General features: G+C 39.6%; 1 protein-coding gene across 1 annotated transcript in view; it reads right to left on the reverse strand.

Annotated features, from left to right (window-relative positions):
* The window catches only part of FBN1 (fibrillin 1), a 254,966-nt gene that overhangs the window by 218,819 nt on the left and 15,900 nt on the right, over positions 1 to 20,247 (reverse strand). The window lies entirely within an intron of this gene.

Below are 20,247 nucleotides of genomic sequence, written 5' to 3' on the forward strand. Positions count from 1 at the left end.
CCTGTATATGCACAGAACCCTCTTGCATTTCCTCTGAACTCACTACTTTAACCAAATGCAGGATTGGGAAGTGAGGTCAAGTCTTTGCCCTGTCCTGTACTCCCTTCACAGCCCCAGAAAACCTGGAATACTCTGCATGGAAAAATGCACACTTCAGACCAACTGAGGCTGAGGTCAGAAAAACAAATAGGAAGAAGGATGGAGGAGCCAGGGAGAGGGGCCCAAATCCATATCCAACAGCCCAAGGCTTCTCCAAGGCTAGACAGAAAATGATTGGATAGAGGCTTAATATGTGCATGACGTTAGGACCTCTCTGAGCCTTATTTTATCTCTCTACAACTGGGATAATGAAATGCCTGCCTTGTCCATACTGTGTGTGTGTGTGTGTGTGTGTGTGTGTATCAGATGAAATAATGAACATGAAAAGCTAACATATGAAAAGGACAATGAAAACACACAGCAGCAGCATGGTGGAATCACCTTCTGACCTAAATTAGCTACTCAGCCAAAGGAACCATAAGAGATTAAGGAAGAAAGAAAGACTTTATTAGGAATTCTAAGCCAAAGGCTCTCAATTCTTTTTCCCTCCTGTGACAAAGTAGTGCCCCAAGCTTCAGTTCAGAGTGCCCAGAACTTCCTAGGGCAACTCAGAGTCTTAGAAAGGGGAGTGAGAGGAAAAGATAGGGTAGAAGGCTGGGGCAGGAGGACACCCAAGCTTCATAAAAGTTCCCTGAATCTAAAATGACAATCCAGGCCAAAGTCAACCACCTCAAACCTTCCCCACCAACAGCCCATTACAACAACTCCACTGGATTCAGTCCAACCCCAAATCAAACCCTGGAATAACTTCAGAGGATCCCTAAGCCTTTGTAGGGTGTCTGCTGTTGGAGTAACTATGTTTTTCAGACAAAAATCAGGACATATTGTCTGACAAGGAGTGTATTTATGGAGTAACAACACATATAACAGGGTAAAAAAGCTAAGAAAAAAAGAGTCCAGGATCAGTCCTATCAGTCCTGCAAAGCAAGATATTCAAAAGATTTTCGAAGGTACGTGAAAAATCACAATAATATAGACATTCTTTATTGTTTCCTCAACCTTTAGAATCAACCTACAGACAAAACATGAAAGATGTTAAAATTTACAATGATTACAAAACAAAATGTAAATGTTTTAAACCTTTATGTATCATAAATCAAGAAACGAGTTGGAAAGAAAGGTGTGGAGAGAAATAAAGCAATTGATCCAAGAAATAGAGGTTTAGATATATAATGTTTATAAGTACCAAATGATTATAAATACCAAATGTTTATAAATACCAAATAATTATAGAATGGCTAAAAGTCATTCTATAATTATTTTAAAAATGGGAAGGAGAAGAGAGAGTAAAAGGTATAGATCTAAGTGAGCTATGTCCCCATCTTTCATGGCAAGAAGCCAATAGGTACTATTGAAATCTAGACATAGAAGCACAAACACAGAACACGGTGTCACAGGGATAAATGTGAGAAGAACTAAAAACAGAAATGGTTAAAACTGTTTGCCTTAAGAGATGAGGATCTGGGGAAGTAGAGTGTTCTTTTGCTTTCTCAATTAATGACCATCTATAACTGTTAATTTCTTAAATACATGCAGTTATACTTTGATAATCATCCTTTTTTTTCTTAAATTTTATTTTCCCTTTTTTTTTGATATGGGAGATACTTATTAGTCCTCAATTTTATACACATCAGTGTATACATGTCAATCCCAATCGCCCAATGCAGCAAACCACCATCCCCACCCCACCGCGGTTTTCCCCCCTTGGTGTCCATACGTTTGTTCTCTACATCTGTGTCTCAAGTTCTGCCCTGCAGACTGGTTCATCTGTACCATTTTTCTAGGTTCCACATGTATGTGTTAATATACGATATTCGTTTTCCTCTTTCTGACTTAACTTCACTCTGTATGACAGTCTCTAGATCCATCCACGTCTCTACAAATGACCAAATTTCATTCCTTTTTATGGCTGAGTAATATTCCATTATATATCATGTACCACATCTTTATCCATTTGTCTGTCGATGCGCATTTAGGTTGCTTCCATGTCCTAGCTATTGTAAATAGTACTGCAATGAACATTCGGGTGCACGTGTCTTTTTGAATTATGGTTTTCTCTGGGTATACGCCGAGTAGTGGGATTGCTAGGTCATATGCTAATTCTATTTTTAGTTTTAAAAGGAACCTCCATACTGTTCTCCATAGTGGCTGTATCAATTTACATTCCCACCAACAGTGCAAGAGGGTTCCCTTTTCTCCACGCCCTCTCCAACATTTGTTGTTTGTAGATTTTCTGATGATGCCCATTCTGACTGGTGTGAGGTGATACCTCACTGTAGTTTTGATTTGCATTTCTCTAATAATTAGTGATGTTGAGCAGCTTTTCAGGTGCTTCTTGGCCATCTGTATGTCTTCTTTGTTGAAATGTCCATTTAGGTCTTCTGCCCAATTTTGGACTGGGTTGTTTCTTTTTTTAATATTGAGCTGCACGAGCTGTTTATATATTTTGGAGATTAATCCTTTGTCCATTGATTCATTTGCAAATATTTTCTCCCATTCTGAGTGTTGTCTTTTCATCTTGTGTATGGTTTCCTTTGCTGTGCAAGAGCTTTGAAGTTTCATTAGGTCCCATTTGTTTATTTTTGTTTTTATTTCCATTACTCTAGGAGGTGGATGAAAAAGGATCTTGTTGTGATTTATGTCAAAGAGCGCTCTTCCTATGTTTTCCTCTAAGAGTTTTATAGTGTCTGGTCTTACATTTAGGTCTCGAATCCATCTTGAGTTTATTTTTGTGTATGGTGTTAGGGAGTGTTCTAATTTCATTTTTTTACATGTAGCTGTCCAGTGTTCCCAGCACCACTTACTGAAGAGAATGTCTTTTCTCCATTGTATATCCTTGCCTCCTCTGTCGTAGATCAGTTGACTATAGGTCCGTGGGTTTATCTCTGGGCTTTCTATCTTGTTCCATTGATCTATATTTCTGTTTTTGTGCCAGTACCATATTGTGTTGATTACTGTAGCTTTGTAGTATAGTCTGAAGTCAGGGAGTCTGATTCCTCCAGCTCCGTTTTTTTCCCTCAAGACTGCTTTGGCTATTCGGCATCTTTGTGTCTCCATACAAATTTTAAGATTTTTTGTTTTAGTTCTGTAAAAAATGCCATTGCTAATTTGATAGGGATTACATTGAATCTGTACATTGCTTTGGGTAGTACAGTCATTTTCACAATCTTGATTCCTCCAATCCAAGAACATGGTATATCTCTCCATCTGTTGGTATCATCTTTAATTTCTTTCATCAGTGTCTTATAGTTTTCTGCATAAAGGTTTTTTGTCTCCCTAGGTAGGTTTATTACTAGGTATTTTATTCTTTTTGTTGCAATGGTAAGTGGGAGTGTTTCCTTAATTCCTCTTTCAGATTTTTCATCATTAGTGTATAGGAATGCAAGAGATTTCTGTGCATTAATTTTATATCCTGCAACTTTACCAAATTCATTGATTAGCTCTAGTAGTTTTCTGGTGGCATCTTTAGGATTCTCTATGTATAGTATCATGTCATCTGCAAACAATGACAGTTTTACTTCTTCTTTTCCAATTTGTATTCCCTTTATTTCTTTTTCTTCTCTGATTGCCATGGCTAGGACTTCCAAAACTATGTTGAATAATAGTGGTGAGAGTGGACATCTTTGTCTCATTCCTGATCTTAGAGGAAATGCTTTCAGTTTTTCCACCATTGAGAATGATGTTTGCTGTGGGTTTGTCATATATGGCCTTTATTATGTTGAGGTAGGTTCCCTCTATGCCCACTTTCTGGAGAGTTTTTATCATAAATGGGTGTTGAATTTTGTCAAAAGCTTTTTCTGCATCTATTGAGATGATCATATGGTTTTTATTCTTCAATTTGTTAATATGGTGTATCACATTGATTGATTAACGTATATTAAAGAATCCTTGCATTCCTGGGATAAAATCCCACTTGATCATGGTGTATGATCCTTTTAATGTGTTGTTGGATTCTGTTAGCTAGTATTTTGTTGAGGATTTTTGCATCTATATTCATCAGTGATATTGGTCTGTAATTTTCTTTTTCTTTGTCTAGTTTTGGTATCAGGGTGATTGTGGCCTCATAGAATGAGTTTGGGAGTGTTCCTTCCTCTGCAATTTTTTGGAAGAGTTTGAGAAGGATGGGTGTTAGCTCTTCTCTAAATGTTTGATAGAATTCACCTGTGAAGCCATCTGGTCCTGGAATTTTGTTTGCTGGAAGATTTTTAATCACAGTTACAATTTCATTACTTGTGATTGGTCTGTTCATATTTTCTATTTCTTCCTGGTTCAGCCTTGGAAGTTTATACCTTTCTAAGAATCTGTCCATTTCTTCCAGGTTGTCCATTTTATTGGCATAGAGTTGCTTGTAGTAGTCTCTTAGGATGCTTTGTATTCTGCAGTGTCTGTTGTAACTTCTCCTTTTTCACTTCTAATTTTATTGATTTCAGTCCTCTCCCTCTTTTTGTTGATGAGTCTGGCTAATGGTTTATCAATTTTGTTTATCTTCTCAAAGAACCAGCTTTTAGTTTTATTGATCTTTGCTATTGTTTTCTTTGTTTCTATTTCATTTATTTCTGATCTGATCTTTGTGATTTCTTTCCTTCTGCTAACTTTGGGTTTTGTTTGTTCTTCTTTCTCTAATTCCTTTAGCTGTAAGGTTAGATTCTTTGAGATTTTTCTTGTTTCTTGAGGTAGGCTTGTATAGCTATAAACTTCCCTCTTAGAACTGCTTTTGCTGCATCCCATAGGTTTTGGATCATCGTGTTTTCATTGTCATTTGTCTCTAGGTATCTTTTGATTTCCTCTTTGATTTCTTCAGTGATCTCTTGGTTATTTATTAATGTATTGTTTAGCCTCCATGTGTTTGTGTTTTTTATGGTTTTTTCCCCTGTAATTCATTTCTAATCTCATAGTGTTGTGGTCAGAAAAGATTCTTGATATGATTTCAATTTTCTTAAATTTACTGTGGCTTGAGTTGTGACCCAAGATATGATCTATCCTGGAGAATGTTCCATGCACACTTGAGAAGTGCAATCTGCTGTTTTTGGATGGAATGTACTATAAATATCAATTAAATCTATCTGGTCTATTGTGTCATTTAAAGCTTGTGTTTTCTTATTTACTTTCATTTTGGATGATCTGTCCATTGGTGTAAGTGAGGTGTTAAAGTCCCCCACTATTATTGTGTTACTGTCGATTTCCTCTTTTATAGCTGTTAGCAGTTGCCTTATGTATTGAGATGCTCCTATGTTGGGTACATATATAATTGTCATATCTTTTTCTTGGATTGATCCCTTGATCATTATGTAGTGTCCTTCCTTGGGTCTTGTAACATTCTTTATTTTAAAGTCTATTTTATCTGATATGAGTATTGCTACTCCAGCTTTCCTTTGATTTCCATTTGCATGGAATATCTTTTTCCATTCCCTCATTTTCAGTCTGTATGTGTCCCTAGGTCTGAAGTGGGTCTCTTGTAGACAGCATATGTATGGGTCTTGTGTTTGTATCCATTCTGCAAGCCTGTGTCTTTTGGTTTGAGCATTTTAATCCATTCATGTTTAAGGTAATTATCGATATGTATGTTCCAATGACCATTTTTAAAATTGTTTTGGGTTTGGTTTTGTAGGTCCTTATCTTCTCTTGTGTTTCCCACTTAGAGAAGTTCCTTTAGCATTTGTTGTAGAGCTGATTTGGTGGTGCTGAATTCTCTTAGCTTTTGCTTGTCTGTAAAGCTTTTGATTTCTCCATCGAATCTGAATGAGACCCTTGCCAGGTAGAGTAATCTTGGTTGTAGGTTCTTCCCTTTCATCACTTTAAGTATATCCCTTCTGGCTTGTAGTTTCTGCTGAGAAATCAGCTGTTGACCTTATGGGAGTTCCCTTGTATGTTATTTGTTGCTTTTCCCTTATTGCTTTCAATAATTTTTCTGTGTCTTTAATTTTTGCCAGTTTGATTACTATGTGTCTCGGCGTGTTTCTCTTTGGTTTTATCCTGTATGGGACTCTCTGCACTTCCTGGACTTGAGTGGCTATTTCCTTTCCCATGTTAGGGAAGTTTTCGACTATAATCTCTTCAAATATTTTCTCGGGTCCTTCTCTCTCTTCTCCTTCTGAGACGCCTATAATGCGAATGTTGTTGCATTTAATGTTGTCCCAGAGGTCTCTTAGGCTGTCTTCATTTCTTTTCATTCCTTTTTCTTTAGTCTGTTCCACAGCAGTGAATTCCACCATTCTGTCTTCCAGGTCACTTATCCCTTCTTCTGCCTCAGTTATTCTGCTATTTATTCCTTCTAGCATAGTCTTCACTTCAGTTATTGTATTGTTCATCTCTGTTTGTTTGTTCTTTAATTCTTCTAGGTCTTTGTTAAACATTTCTTACTTCTTCTCGATCTTTGCCTCCATTCTTTTCCGAGGTCCTAGATCATCTTCACTATCATTATTCTGAATTCTTTTTCTGGAAGGTTGCCTATCTCCACTTCATTTAGTTGTTTTTCTGGGGTTTTATCTTGTTCCTTCATCTGGTACATAGCCCTCTGCTTTTTCATCTTGTCTATCTTTCTGTGAAAGTGGTTTTTGTTCCACAGGTTGCAGGACTGTCGTTTTTCTTGCTTCTGTTTTCTGCCCTCTGGTGGATGAGGCTATCTAAGAGGCTTGTGCAAGTTTCCTGATGGGAGGGAGGGACTGGTGCTTGGTAGAGCTGGCTCTTGCTCTGGTGGGCAGAGCTCAGTAAAACTTTAATCTGCTTGACTGATGATGGGTGGGGCTGGGTCCCTCCCTGTTGGTTGTTTGGCCTGAGGCAACCCAACACTGGACCCTACCTGGGCTCTTTGGTGGGGCTAATGGTGGACTCTGGGAAGGCTCACGCCAAGGAGTACTTCCCAGAACTTCTGCCGCCAGTGTTCTTGTCCCCACGGTGAGCCACAGCCACCACCTGCCTCTGCAGGAGACCCTCCAACACTAGCATGTAGGTCTGGTTCAGTATCCCCTGGGGTCACTGCTCCTTCCCCCGGGTCCCGAAGCGCACACTACTTTGTGTGTTCCCTCCAAGATTGGAGTCTCTGTTTCCTCCAGTCCTGTCGAAGTCCTGCAATCAAATCCCACTAGTCTTCAAAGTCTGATTCTCTAGGATTTCCTCTTCCCATTGCCAGACCCCCAGGTTGGGAACCTGATGTGGGGCTCAGAACCTTCACTCCAGTGGGTGGACTTCTGTGGTATAAGTGTTCTCCAGTCTGTGAGTCACCCACCCAGCAGTTATGGGATTTGCTTTTACTGTGATTGCACCCCTCCTACCGTCTCACTGTGGCTTCTCCTTTGTCTTTGGATGTGGGGTGTCTTTCTAGATGACTTCCAGTGTCTTCCTGTCGATGACTGTCCAGCAGCTAGTTGTGATTCTGGTATTCTCGCAAGAGAGAGTGAGAGCACGTCCTTCTACTCTGCCATCTTGGTTCCTAAGCCTCGCACCTTCTTTTCTAGGAAGATTTTCCAATCTTACCTTCACCTTTGGGAGCTCCTCTTCTGAGTTTCTAAAACACCCTCTATCATCACTTTTCATAGACACTGTAATTTTTAGTTAACTTTCCTGTAGATTTTTAGTGCTTTGGGAGCAGGCATTTTATTTTTATATCTCTTGTCTCCTGATACACAGTAGATTCTGGACTCATTCATTGAATGAATCATCATCTTTTATTTAAAGCAACAATTTTACTTTAAAAGTATGAACTTCTTATCTCATAAACAGGTGCTTTCCGCTTCATTAGAATGAGGCATTCACAGCTCCCTTTCATTAGTTATCACATTTTCATTTCACTGCATTTCTTAAAATTCTATATAATGTTGAATTATGATTTATCTTGTTTGCATGCTCTGACTTTTTTGAGTTTAATAACTTTGTCCTTTTTAATAAGTAATATATATATATATTTTTTAATTAATTAATCTTATTTTTGGCTGCATTGAGTCTTCGTTGCTGTGTGAGGGTTTTCTCCAGTTGCAGTGAGCGGGGGCTACTCTTCACTGCAGTGCGCGGGGTTCTCATTGAGGTGGCTTCTCCTGTTGCGGAGCACGGGCTTCTGGCACACGGGCTTCCGTAGTTGTGGGTCGTGGGCTCTAGAGTGCAGGCTCAGTAGTTGTGGCGCAAGGGCTTAGTTGCTCTGAGGCATGTGGGATCTTCCTGGACCAGGGCTCGAACCCGTGTCCCCTGCATTGGCAGGTGGATTCTTAACCACTGCGCCATCAGGGAAAGCCTAATATATTATTTAATTTCAACCAACATCGTTAAATGACAATTGCTTTAATCTCGTTACCATTCATTCTTCAACAACACTAAATACTACTACGTCTTGTTGCTTAATGCAAAGTATTAGAAAGATGTAAGATTTCTCCTCTGCTGACTTTGGTTTTGAGAACTGCAAACTAACAGAACATGTTCAAACAAGCTGGGTGGCATTTGTTCTACTTACACACAGAAAAAAACAACTTTAATTCTAGAAATAAATGAATATCTTATTTAAGTTGGAAAGTTCTAAGATATGTAAAGTCTAAAGTAGACGAGTTGGATGATTTCCATTCTAAAAGATTTTACTCTAAGGTTTCAGCATGAAAATCATTAACAAAGAAGAAAAATTATTAATGGAGTTACTTTTTTGTGTAAATCAAAGTGTAGCAATCATATCTCTTCTTCTTCCTTTTCACTCATCAGCCATACCTACCAACCCACCACCAAAAAAAAAGTCAGAGATAAAGTTCCATGCAAGTGGCAGTGGCATTCTTCAAATTAAAGGTAAAATTCAAAGGGAAAAGATATACTAAGTGCTAAAGATACGTTATTTCATCTTCATAGAAACTCTTTGAGCTAAACCTTATTATTACCGTTTTAACAGTAAGGTTTAACAAACTAGCCAAGGTCTCATAGCTTGGAAGTAGAGAATGGAGTTTGAACTCAGGAAGTCTTATTCTGGAGTACACTGTTTTAATCCCTATGTTAAGGCAAAGATTTATTTAGGGGAGAAGATGATATTCACCCAGTAGCATTCCTGGTGGCATGGATAACAAAAATCACAAAATGTCCATCAACTGACCAAAGATTAAGCATAAACAGTTTTTACCTGTATCTTAATAGTTTATGGGGGAGGGGGAAAATATGTTTAGATTCCACTTTACTGCTATACATTACATTTTTCTCAATTACTAAGTCTTTGTCTGTAACTTTTCTTACCATTTGCTTTGAACGCTGTGCTCTGCAATAAGCCAACTCCAATCACTCTGGGGGCTGGGTGAGCCTCAGCAGGCTGGATATTTGGATCCAGTTCAGACACAGTACTCAGAGATTGTGTGGGCTAGCTAAAGCCCCTCTCAATGGAGCAAACAGCTGGGCTCTACCACGTATGACCACATCATTGCAAGAATTAGCCTCAGTGCAAGATGTCTGCAGTGTGTCCACATTCCTTAGCCAACCCACTTCTGCGAGTCTGGCCTGTCTTTCAGCAAGAGAGCCTTTCTGCTTCCTATCCCAAGTGCAAACTCCTTTTCAGACACGACCGGGGTAATAAAGACAAATTCAAGGGGCTCTTATTTCATATGCATGAATTTCTCAGCTTGTGAAGCGATAAAACCTTGGGCAAGGAGAATAATAAGAATTAGGTGAAGGTTAATGAGATGGACCCTGCTCTGTGAGTTGCCTGCTTTTTTCTTTTTTTTTTTTTTTTTTTGCGGTACGCGGGCCTCTCACTGTTGTGACCTCTCCCGTTGCGGAGCACAGGCTCTGGACGCGCAGGCTCAGCAGCCATGGCTCACGGGCCCAGCCGCTCCGCGGCATGTGGGATCTTCCCAGACCCAGGCACGAACCCGTGTCCCCTGCATCGGCAGGCAGACTCTCAACCACTGTGCCACCAGGGAAGCCCTTGCCTGCTTTTTTGACCTTTAGGCAGAAAAGTTATGATTTAGCCCTCTTGAGTATAAGCGTGGAGGGGTATCAAAAAACATATGCCTCCCACATAATGATGGGTGCCCAAATACCCATGTAACATGTCTCAAGGTAAACATCCTAATATCCCACTGTTCCAGAGTTTAAAAATAATCATAAATTTCATGGTCAAAAATGAGATACATAATGAAAAAACTATAAAACACAAATGAGCTACATATATTGTGAACCACACATCGTTATTAGTTCTTTGACAAATTTTATCAGGTAAAAAGAAAAACCATGAGTGCTATCTGATAAAGGGATCCACTGCTTCAATAAACTTTGCAAACACTACCCCCTTATTTTATCTCCTGTATTCTGGCCCTCTTCACAGCCAAAGGCAGAGGTCACATCTCCCAGCAGTGATCTGAGTATCACATGTGACTGTTCCAGCCCATCTGCCAGTCACAACAAGTCGAGTAATGAAACTTCAAACCCCGGTAGTGAAGACAGCTTCCATGTCCTCCTCAAGCTTCAGCCGGGCTCTCCAGACCCAGGGACTCATTTCTGGATTGTCTGAGTCAACACTGGCTGGGACACAGACAATCCTGGTTTTCTCCTTTAAAGACTCAAGCCAGCCAGCCAACCTCTCTAACCTACCTCATGCAGTTTTTCTTAATTAAAATGATCTCAAAAGGAACAAGAAGAAGAACCATTCGTATTCTGGTTTGCAGGAGCTTTATCCCCTTCTTGCTCTCTCCCATCTCTGGTAGATTGGTGACTCCATTATCCCTTCCTCCAAAGTCAATGTCTGTCTGTTTCTCAAGACTTCCTTCCCTCCCTCCCTCCTCTTCTCTTCCCTCCTTCCTTCCCTTTCTTCCTCCCCCTCTCTTTCTCTCTTCAGTTCCTACTATCAGGACATCTAGAATCAAATGTTCTGTTACTACCTCAAACTCAAGGTATCCAAGATCACATAACTTATCTTCCTGTGTAGTCAGTAAGTTCGCTGCTGAGCACACAACAGGGCACATGAATAATCATCTTGTCCAACAACACAAAGCCGCTCAACAATACTTAGTGAGAATCTATTATGTGTTAGGCAGTGTGTTAGATAAATAAAAGTGACTAAGACAAGTATACCTAACACCCAGACCTAACACTTGGTTTCTAATACCATTCTCCAATAAAAGGAACCAGGGCTCCTGGGAAACATGGCTGACTCCAGGACTGGGCAAGAAATGTACAAGGTGAGTGTGGAGCATCTTGTGGCGACAGAAAGTAAAGAAAATAAGAAAGTGCCAAACAAAGAAACAAATACCCACAATGATGGGGACATGTCAGGGATACAGGAGCCAAATCAAGAGCTCCCAGTGGCCAAAGCTAGAACCATTTAAGTAACAAAATAACAAAAGTAGTATTGGATTATAATCTAAAGTATAAAATAAACGTCCAGGAGTCCAGACTGATAAATAAATAATTGAATAAATAAATAAATGGTAGAAAAGAGAGAAATCTCTTGTGCTGACAAATTCCAAATAATTTATGTAGATACTCTGCCTTCAAGAAGGTGATGCATAACTCCCTACGCCTTAAGTGTGAGCTGTGCATAGTGACTTCCTTCCAAAAGAATCCCAATTAAGGGACAATCTACAAAATTCCTGACCAACAGTCCTCAAAACTGTCAAGGTCATCACAAATAGGGTAAGTCTGAGAAACTGTCATAGCCTAAGAAGATATGATAACTAAATGTAATGTGGTATCCTGGATGGGATTCTGAACATAAAAAAGGACATTCAGTTAAAAAATCAGTTAAGCTGAATAAAGAATGGACTTTAGTTAACAAAAATATATCAATATTGGTTCATTAACTGTAATAAATGTATCAAACTAGTATAAGAGGCTAACAGCAGAGGAATCTGTATCCAGGATATATGGGAACTCTCTGTATTATTCTCGTGATTTTTCTGTAAATCTAAAACTGTTCTAAAATTAAAAGTTTATTAAAAAGTAAAATAACAATAATATTTTTACCATGCAATTATAAATAAACTGTTATATTCCCCCAAAATTGACTAAGACATAGTCTTTGCTCTCGAAAGAAGATGGACCCGTATGCAAAGCCTGTCAACATGACAGGTAAAACACTGACATCAAGGTCTGCCTGGGGAGCTTACGGAGCCCAGAACAAGGGTGTTTAGCCTCATCATCCAGGGTAAGCATGGAAGGAGACTCTCTGAATTATAGCTTGATGTTTCCCAGTTGCTAAGAGGGGCCACTAGTTTTATTTCATCCCACTGCTAAAACTACTCTTAAATTCTCTAACTCCATAAGTAAATCCCTTGTCCAAATCCTGGTGTTTCACTGGTGGACTAATACTACATTCTGTTTTTCCTGGCTTCCTAGTTCCTCTCTACTCCGTTAGAACAATGGAGCTAAGCATGTTTTCATGTTCACCATGCTTAATTCTGTTCTCCTCTGACCCAGAGATGGATCTTTACTCTCTGTAAAATGTTAAACATCTCACTGTTAGCTGCAGATCCCCACCAGGTAGGCCTGTCTTACCTGCCCACTCTCATCACCATCAACTTCCAACCTCCAGCCCTGCTCCTTCTCTTCACCGACTCAGTGGTCTGTCAGGCACAAGCCCCCTCCTCCAACACACGCACACTAAATCTAAACTCTTCTTCCATCTTTATACTAGCTCTTCTATCTTTCCCTTTTAATGTATAATTCCATCCCCCCTCCCCCCACAGAGTGTTAATCCCTCCTCCCTGATTAATCCCACCATGTTTCAACCTACCAACACAATCCAGACACACTTCTCATAAACCTACACATGCTACATGTCAATTATATACTTTAAATAATTTTATGTCTAGAGTCTCATCTGTGAAACCTGCCCCCAGCCCCTCTGATCCCAGTCTAATAGTTTTTCAAGCAGAGAAACCATGCTTGTTATGCCTAGAATATCTTGGAGTCCATTTAGAAGCACACAAGATAACACTGACTAAATGCCTTAGTAAGTACAAAGCACAATTAACAAAGATGAACTTTGGTGTCATAAATAGGCCATCTGTAAATGCCACCAACATGGAGAACTAATAGTGAGAACTATTTGTTATAAACGAACCTATTTAAGGGAAGAATATTTCATGCTTATTTGAAAGGTTATAGACAGTTCAACAGTAATGCATAATGGTTTCATGTCTTGATTATTTTGCTGATATTCTGATCATTAATTTATTTTAATCAGTGAAGTTATCAATGTTTATAACTCAGGGATCAATATATTTCCTTCGAGAAAATACAAAACCAATGTAGAGAAAACACTCACATATAAATATCCGATTCTACTTATTTATTTAGCAAAAGAAAATCAAAAATCCCGAAGGCAACTCAATTCAACAAAAGTTTTAAGTGTATTTTCTTAGGGCAGGTTGTTGTGACTGATCAAAGTCATCGATGGAGCCAGAATGTGATGTGTGGCCAATTCCAAAAGACAACCATCACAAAGCTCACCAGGCAGCCTTGAGAGGCTCCTCCAGATGTGCTGCTTGAACGGAGGCTTTTCCCACAGTGATCAGGGTAACTCAGCACCGGACAGCACAGAGAGGGTGTGGCCCCCACAGTTTCATTTGTTGTATACCCTAAGTTGTGTTTTTGTGGGAATTTTGTGTTGATCAGAAGCAACAGCTCAAGAACTTAAGAGCCAAAGAATTTAGGTCACCATATCGAGGACACACGCATACACACACACACACACACACACACACACACACACACACACACACACACACACACACACACCCTCAGCCTTTCTTAGCTAAGGAAACAGAGAGCTGCCAAGGCAGTTCCCCAAATTCGGAAGGTCATTTTGGAGTGGCGGCCAACTTAAATCCTGTTGGAATCTTTTATAGGTGACTGGAACATGTGCATATGTGTGCTTTTCTTTGAAATAAAAAAGGAAGAATTTAAAGCCACAGGGTGCCCTGGAACAGGAAACTAGAGATTGAACCATGAAGACCAGAAGTGCATGGATGTGTGCAGCAAGTCCTAATCCCACTGATACACGGGGCACTTTCCGCCTCTGGTACTGTGGATTGCACCATACTGAGAACACAAAAGTCTGCACAGACTACTAAATCACCTGTGCAGCCTCGTAAGCTTCTAAAGGCAGTGGTTTGACTAACTCGCTGTCGTAGTAAACTTGCACTAGACCTACTTCTCTCTAAAGCAGGGGATCTTTGTCTGGCCCGCTGGCATCACACCCCTAGCTGGGTGTACAAAAGGGACTCCCATCTAAACATGGGGAGAGGTGTATTTGTTTATGAAGTTGAAACTTTACTATATGAGTCTATAAGGATGAGGAGGGATTTCCTCAAAACAGACAAAAAAAAAAAAGTGTGTCTCAAAATTGCATCTCTCCAGCCTCTACGAGGATTTAACCAGTGGTATCACATAAACACGTGATGCCTCTAAAGAACTGCTTCCCAGAACTCTGCAATCCCTTGGATTTACCTAGGAGTTCAAGACTAGCATGGTATTGTCTTAGACTGGGATATTTGCTCAATTTACTCAAGTCAAAGCTATACTGTACTTTTGTAAAGGGTGGGCAAAATTCTAGAGATGATTGAAATACAAACAAGTAAAGTAAGCAGGTGATCCAGAACAGGCAGGTCCAGGATGGTGTCTATGGAATTCACTGCTCCCAAGCTCCAACTGGTCCCTTTCCACCTCTTTACCACCCACAGAAGAAACAGGGGATTGAAACTACGACTCTCACCACTTCCCAGAAGTTCTCAGACCAAGAGCTCTGTCCAGGGAGATAATATCTTCTGAATGTACTGGCAGCTCCAGGAAAAGACAGGAAAACCAGCCAATGGGGTCAGGCTTAGGCAAAAGAATGGCACCCTTCAGGAGTCAGGAGTGCAGGGTGATTCAACACTCCAGTTCCAAGTACTGGCAGCTCCCAACTGACAAACAGGTAGGGCTCCAAAATGTCACTTCTATATTGGTATTTAGAACTTGGAATGGCTTTTCCAATAGAAACAATGTTAATAGATGGTGGTTTGGTCCCCAGTCTAGCCAAATAGCAGCCTCTCAGCTACATTATCAGCTAAATAGGCTATTGTAGACTGGTCTGGGAACCTGACCACAGACTTAAAATGCTGTTTTTATGGGAAAACACATTCCACGGCAGGCAACCAGAGGAAAAATTGGCCACTCAAACCCATGGTCCCTGCAGCTACAGCAAGCTGCCTGGTGAGCTGTGAGAACCAACCACCTTCAACTCAGGCCACTCCACACAGTCCCGAGAGGGCAGCCAGAATGGAAGCCTTCCCAGCCCCAGGCCCAGTGCCATCCCCCACCCCCAGCAGGAGCCCATTAGGGCCAATATGGGATAGCCCTAAGTCCATAAATCAGGAACTTAAAAAATGGGGAGTAATTGGATATTTTAATCCTCAAAGTACCTGAATTATTTTACAAACCAGAAGATCCTACCTCACCAGCAACTATGATATAAAATCAGGACCCAGGACTAGTTCACAGACCAAAAGGTTCAATGAGCCATTTCCAAAAAGAGTGGCTTCCAAATGAAGCAAGGGAGCAGGTCAGTTTTGAACTGTATTTAGTGGCTTCACTCTTGTATTCAAGTTATTTGAGCGTTTCAGATCCCCTGGAACTGAGTAATTACCCCCTCTCTCTTTTAGAATGTGAGCTCTTTAAAGACAGAAAGTTCAGACTTATCTTTACAAGCCCAGCACCTCACACAATACCTGCATCTTAAATGGTAAATGAAGGTTTAGGATTTCAAATGTACTTCCAATTAAGACAACGTAAGTTAGAGAGAATTCTGTCAGAGTGGTGAGGATTTCATTTAACGAAAAGATAAATATGTTTATAAGAAATTAAATAATAAAATAAAGGGATGAAAAAGATAATTTCTAATAAGAAATCAATGTCATTTCATCCACGTTTTTAAGTTTAAAAAATTAAAATGAATATTCAAATACATAACAAAAGACACACATAAATGGAATTCATGGGGTATGACAGTAAAATTTTTCCATGTTTCTGATGGATCACTTAGAAATATTTTACAGCTTCAAAAGCTTTGGAGATCTTGTATCTCAAAATCTTATTTCACAAGTGTCAACAGGCAATGGGTCTTTTAAAACCATTTCTCTAGGAAACCTTGTCATCAGAACAGAGGCAACATTGTTGCTAAGGAACAAAAAAAAAAAGGGAAATAAATCATTGATAGAGTTTAAGTTTCTAAAAAGGCAGAGGAAGCTAGTTAATGGCATGCGGTAGTTGAGATTATTTCATAGAAATTAACAATTCACAATATTAGGAATTAAGAACTTGATGAAGTTTTTTTTTAAGCTTTGCAATTGAGGTAAGGTTGTAAGCATTTATTTCTAAACTTTTGGATATTGGAACAGTTTTAATAAAAACAGTCTAATTTAAATTTGAGGGAATCTGACTGAATCAGGAACTTATCTAGTCCATACGAAATCACCATGTAGAATAAAAATAATAATTAGCAATGTTTAGAGAGCTTTATAATTTACAAAATGATTGTGTGACTCTTCCCCAAAATCCTATCAAGAATATGCATTGCTGTGCTCATTTTCAGATGAGGAACCTGAAAGTCAGGGAAGTGAAGTAATTATTCAAAGGCTACACAATGGAAACATGTCATAAATCACTAATTAAAAACCAAAAGAATTTATTAATAAAACATTCCAAGGCTAGTACTAAAGATTTTTAGATTAGAGATTGGAAAAGATGTTTCCATAAATACCCCAAAGAGAATGTGTTCCTTTATATAAACTCATTTGTGCATAATTTTTTGTGCTCTGGTTTTCTTTTCTTAGGTCTGCAAAAACAAAATTTTTAAGCAGATCTCACAAAGTATATTGGAAAAGGAAAGCAATGGTAAAAGGACTACATTTTTAGGAACATTCACTCCTACAGATTGGTACTTCTGTTTCTGAAAGTTTCTACATGGTGAATATCCTGCCCTGTTCCCTCTGGTAAAAAATATCTCTCAGCTCTTAACATGTTCAGTGTTTGGGGGAGTGATAGATGGGGAGCAATGTAGAGATTCAGAATGTGGATAATTCAACACCTACTCATAGTTGCTACTGGAATGTGTTCTGTGTACACACTTGAACACAGGTACATCTTGTCTTTTGAAAAGTAGCTTCAAGCAAAACCATCAGGTCATGCAGGCACTATCTGACCTGGCTTAGGAAGACAATAAGCTGCACAAGGCCAGGGTGACCCAGATGATGTTCTAAAAAACTCTCCAGATTCACGTCTCTATGACTTAATTCAGAGGCTGCTGGCGCGCTGTCCATTACATGGAGAAAGTGGCAACTCTCATCCCAAACACCAGCACAGCTCTTCCCTGAAATCCAATCTAAAAGATATCCCTCTCAGGGCCTCCCTGGTGGCGCAGTGGTTGAGAGTCCGCCTGCCGATGCAGGGGATGCGGGTTCGTGCCCCGATCTGGGAGGATCCCATGTGCCGCGGAGCGGCTGGGCCCGTGAGCCATGGCCGCTGGGCCTGCGTGTCCGGAGCCTGTGCTCCGCAACGGGAGAGGCCATGACAGTGAGAGGCCCGCGTACCGCAAAAAAAGAAAAAAAAAAAAAAAAAAAAAAAAAGATATCCCTCTCAGCCTGAGTGATGCCAGCAGTGTTTTCTCAATACCTTTTGGGCTCTGGAGAAGGTGTGACAGTATTGGTGTCTCATCATCAAGCAGAGTGGGTGCGAAATACTAGCCAACACTTGCACATAGTGACAACCTCTGAGAAGGAGCTGCTGCTGGCACATCCACCCCATTCTACCTCCTAACATACCTAAAAGGTTTCCAGATCTTCTCTATAGCAGCTCCCAAAGACAAAGCTTCTGTTTTAAAATCAGTTTCCCAGGGAGTTTGACACCAGGTAGCAGAAATATGTCAGGCCCCAAAGAATGGCATGCATCTTTCACTGACATGAAACACACAGGAAGTGCAGCTTTTATGCTAGTGCGAGCACGTGCATGTGTGCATACACACACACACACACACTATCCCCCACAAACACTCAGAGTGAAGCTACTGGAGCAGCTCTAATCCCTTTATACCTTTCCCAAGGGGATCTGGATATACCAGTGTTTTTCAGAATCTTTCATTTGAATCACTAAAGCTTATCAGTATTAGTTCCTATCTCTTTTTGATTGTTTTTTTTCCAGTTTTACTGAGATATAATTGACATACAGCACTGCATAAGCTTAAAGTATATAGTATAATTATCTGACTTACATATATTATAAAATGATTACCACAATAAGTATAGTTAAAAGCTCCTATTTCTTAAATAAAAAGAGCGTTCCTGAGAAAGCAATGCTGAAAAGAGGGTACAAACATTCCCTTCTGAAGGTTAAAATATCTGCAAACATCTTCGTTCCACTCATTGTCCAAAATCTCACCAACTTTTTATAACCCCTTGCCTGAAACTCCTACTCAATGCATTGAGTGTCTCCGCCTTGACTCGCACAAAAGATCATGGGCTGACAGGAGAGGAATGAAGCCTTGCAGAATTATATCCTTCCTTGTCTGCCCTCTCAAGTGCCTGGCTCCTTCTGTGTAAATTTTCCACAGTGTTACACCTCATAATTGCTATGCCTAGCATTAGATACTGAATAATCCTTCCACAACTGTCAAAGTCATGGGTCAGTTTAGACAAGTGCAGAAAAAGCATGTCTGGCAGCATTGCAGACATTGCTGGCTGTGAGGCATCGAGCATAAGTTTAAAACTAGATGTAAAACTTTCCAGTACTAATAAACCAATAAGAAATGACAGAATTCAAATATTCCCATTCTGCTACCCTAATAAATTAATGTACCTCGACAATGATCATCAATGGCTGCTAACATCACAAAAAGAGAGACTAGCAGACATGATATGCCTCTGAATGGAAGTACAAACACCACTTATAAAGTCTTCTTGCCAAAAAGTTGATTCTGAGTTGAATCAAGCTTCTAGCTCTAGTTAGCAAGTCACAGAAAATACAGGGAACAGAGGAACACAATAAGCACCACCACCACTGGGAAGCAGTTATCAACAGACTGTAAGAAACCCTGCAGCTGTGTACTCCAAGTGTGGTCCAAGGACTGGCCAGTGCTGGTCCACACACTATATATTACTGATCTATAATGAGATAAGGAGCTTAAGCTTGAATGTAAGTCATCTCACTGCTTCCTTCATCTAGAAAGTGTTGCTATGAAAAAATATCAGCTCAGCTAAATAGTGTGCTTATTGACATACTGCATTTATATTCTGGCACATGCTTCTCATCTCATCACAGACTGAAAACAAGCATCTAATGGACTGGCATTTTAAGTAACACTGCTCTACAGGTCATGAACCAATTTCTTTTTATTTTTTCCCCAGCTTTATTAAATATAATTGACACATAATATTGTATAAGTTTAAAGTGTACATGACAATTTGATACATTTATATATTGCAAAATGATTACCACCAAAGCATTAGCTAACACCTGCACTTGGTTACATAATTACGTGTGTGTGTGTGTGTGTGTGTGTGTGGTGAGAACATTTAAGATCTCCTCTTTTAGCAACTTGCAAGTATTTAATACAATATTGCTAGCTATACTCAACATGCTGCACCTTAGGTGCTCAAAGCTTTTCAGCTTATAACTAGAAGTTTGTAACCCTCTGACCAATCTCCCCATTTCCCCCACCCTCCAGCCCCTGGAAACCACCACCCTACTCTACTCGTTGTTTCTAAGTTCAGCATTTTTACATTCCGCATAGAAGTGATATACAGCATGAACCAATTTCTTCAATAAATAAATTATAAGGAAAAAAATGACAGAGGGACAATCTATACATTTTAAAATATTTAAGAGATTTATCAACCAATTACAAAATATGGACTTAATTTGGATCCTGATTTGAATGAACTATAAAAAAAATAAAATTTATAACCTAATCAGGGAAATTTGATACTAATCAAATGTATATATTAGAAAATATCAAAATAATATTATCAAATACTCACTAGATATTTGATATTTTTTAAAGTAATGCTAATTTTAAATGTGATAGTATTGTGTTTCTTTTTTTTTTTTTTTTTGTGGTACGCGGGCCTCTCACTGTTGTGGCCTCTCCCGTTGCGGAGCACAGGCTCCGGACACACAGGGTCAGCGGCCATGGCTCACGGGCCCAGCCGCTCCGCGGCATGT

The sequence above is a fragment of the Mesoplodon densirostris genome, chromosome 4, assembly GCF_025265405.1.
Source record: "Mesoplodon densirostris isolate mMesDen1 chromosome 4, mMesDen1 primary haplotype, whole genome shotgun sequence".
NCBI classification, from domain to species: Eukaryota; Metazoa; Chordata; class Mammalia; order Artiodactyla; family Ziphiidae; genus Mesoplodon; species Mesoplodon densirostris.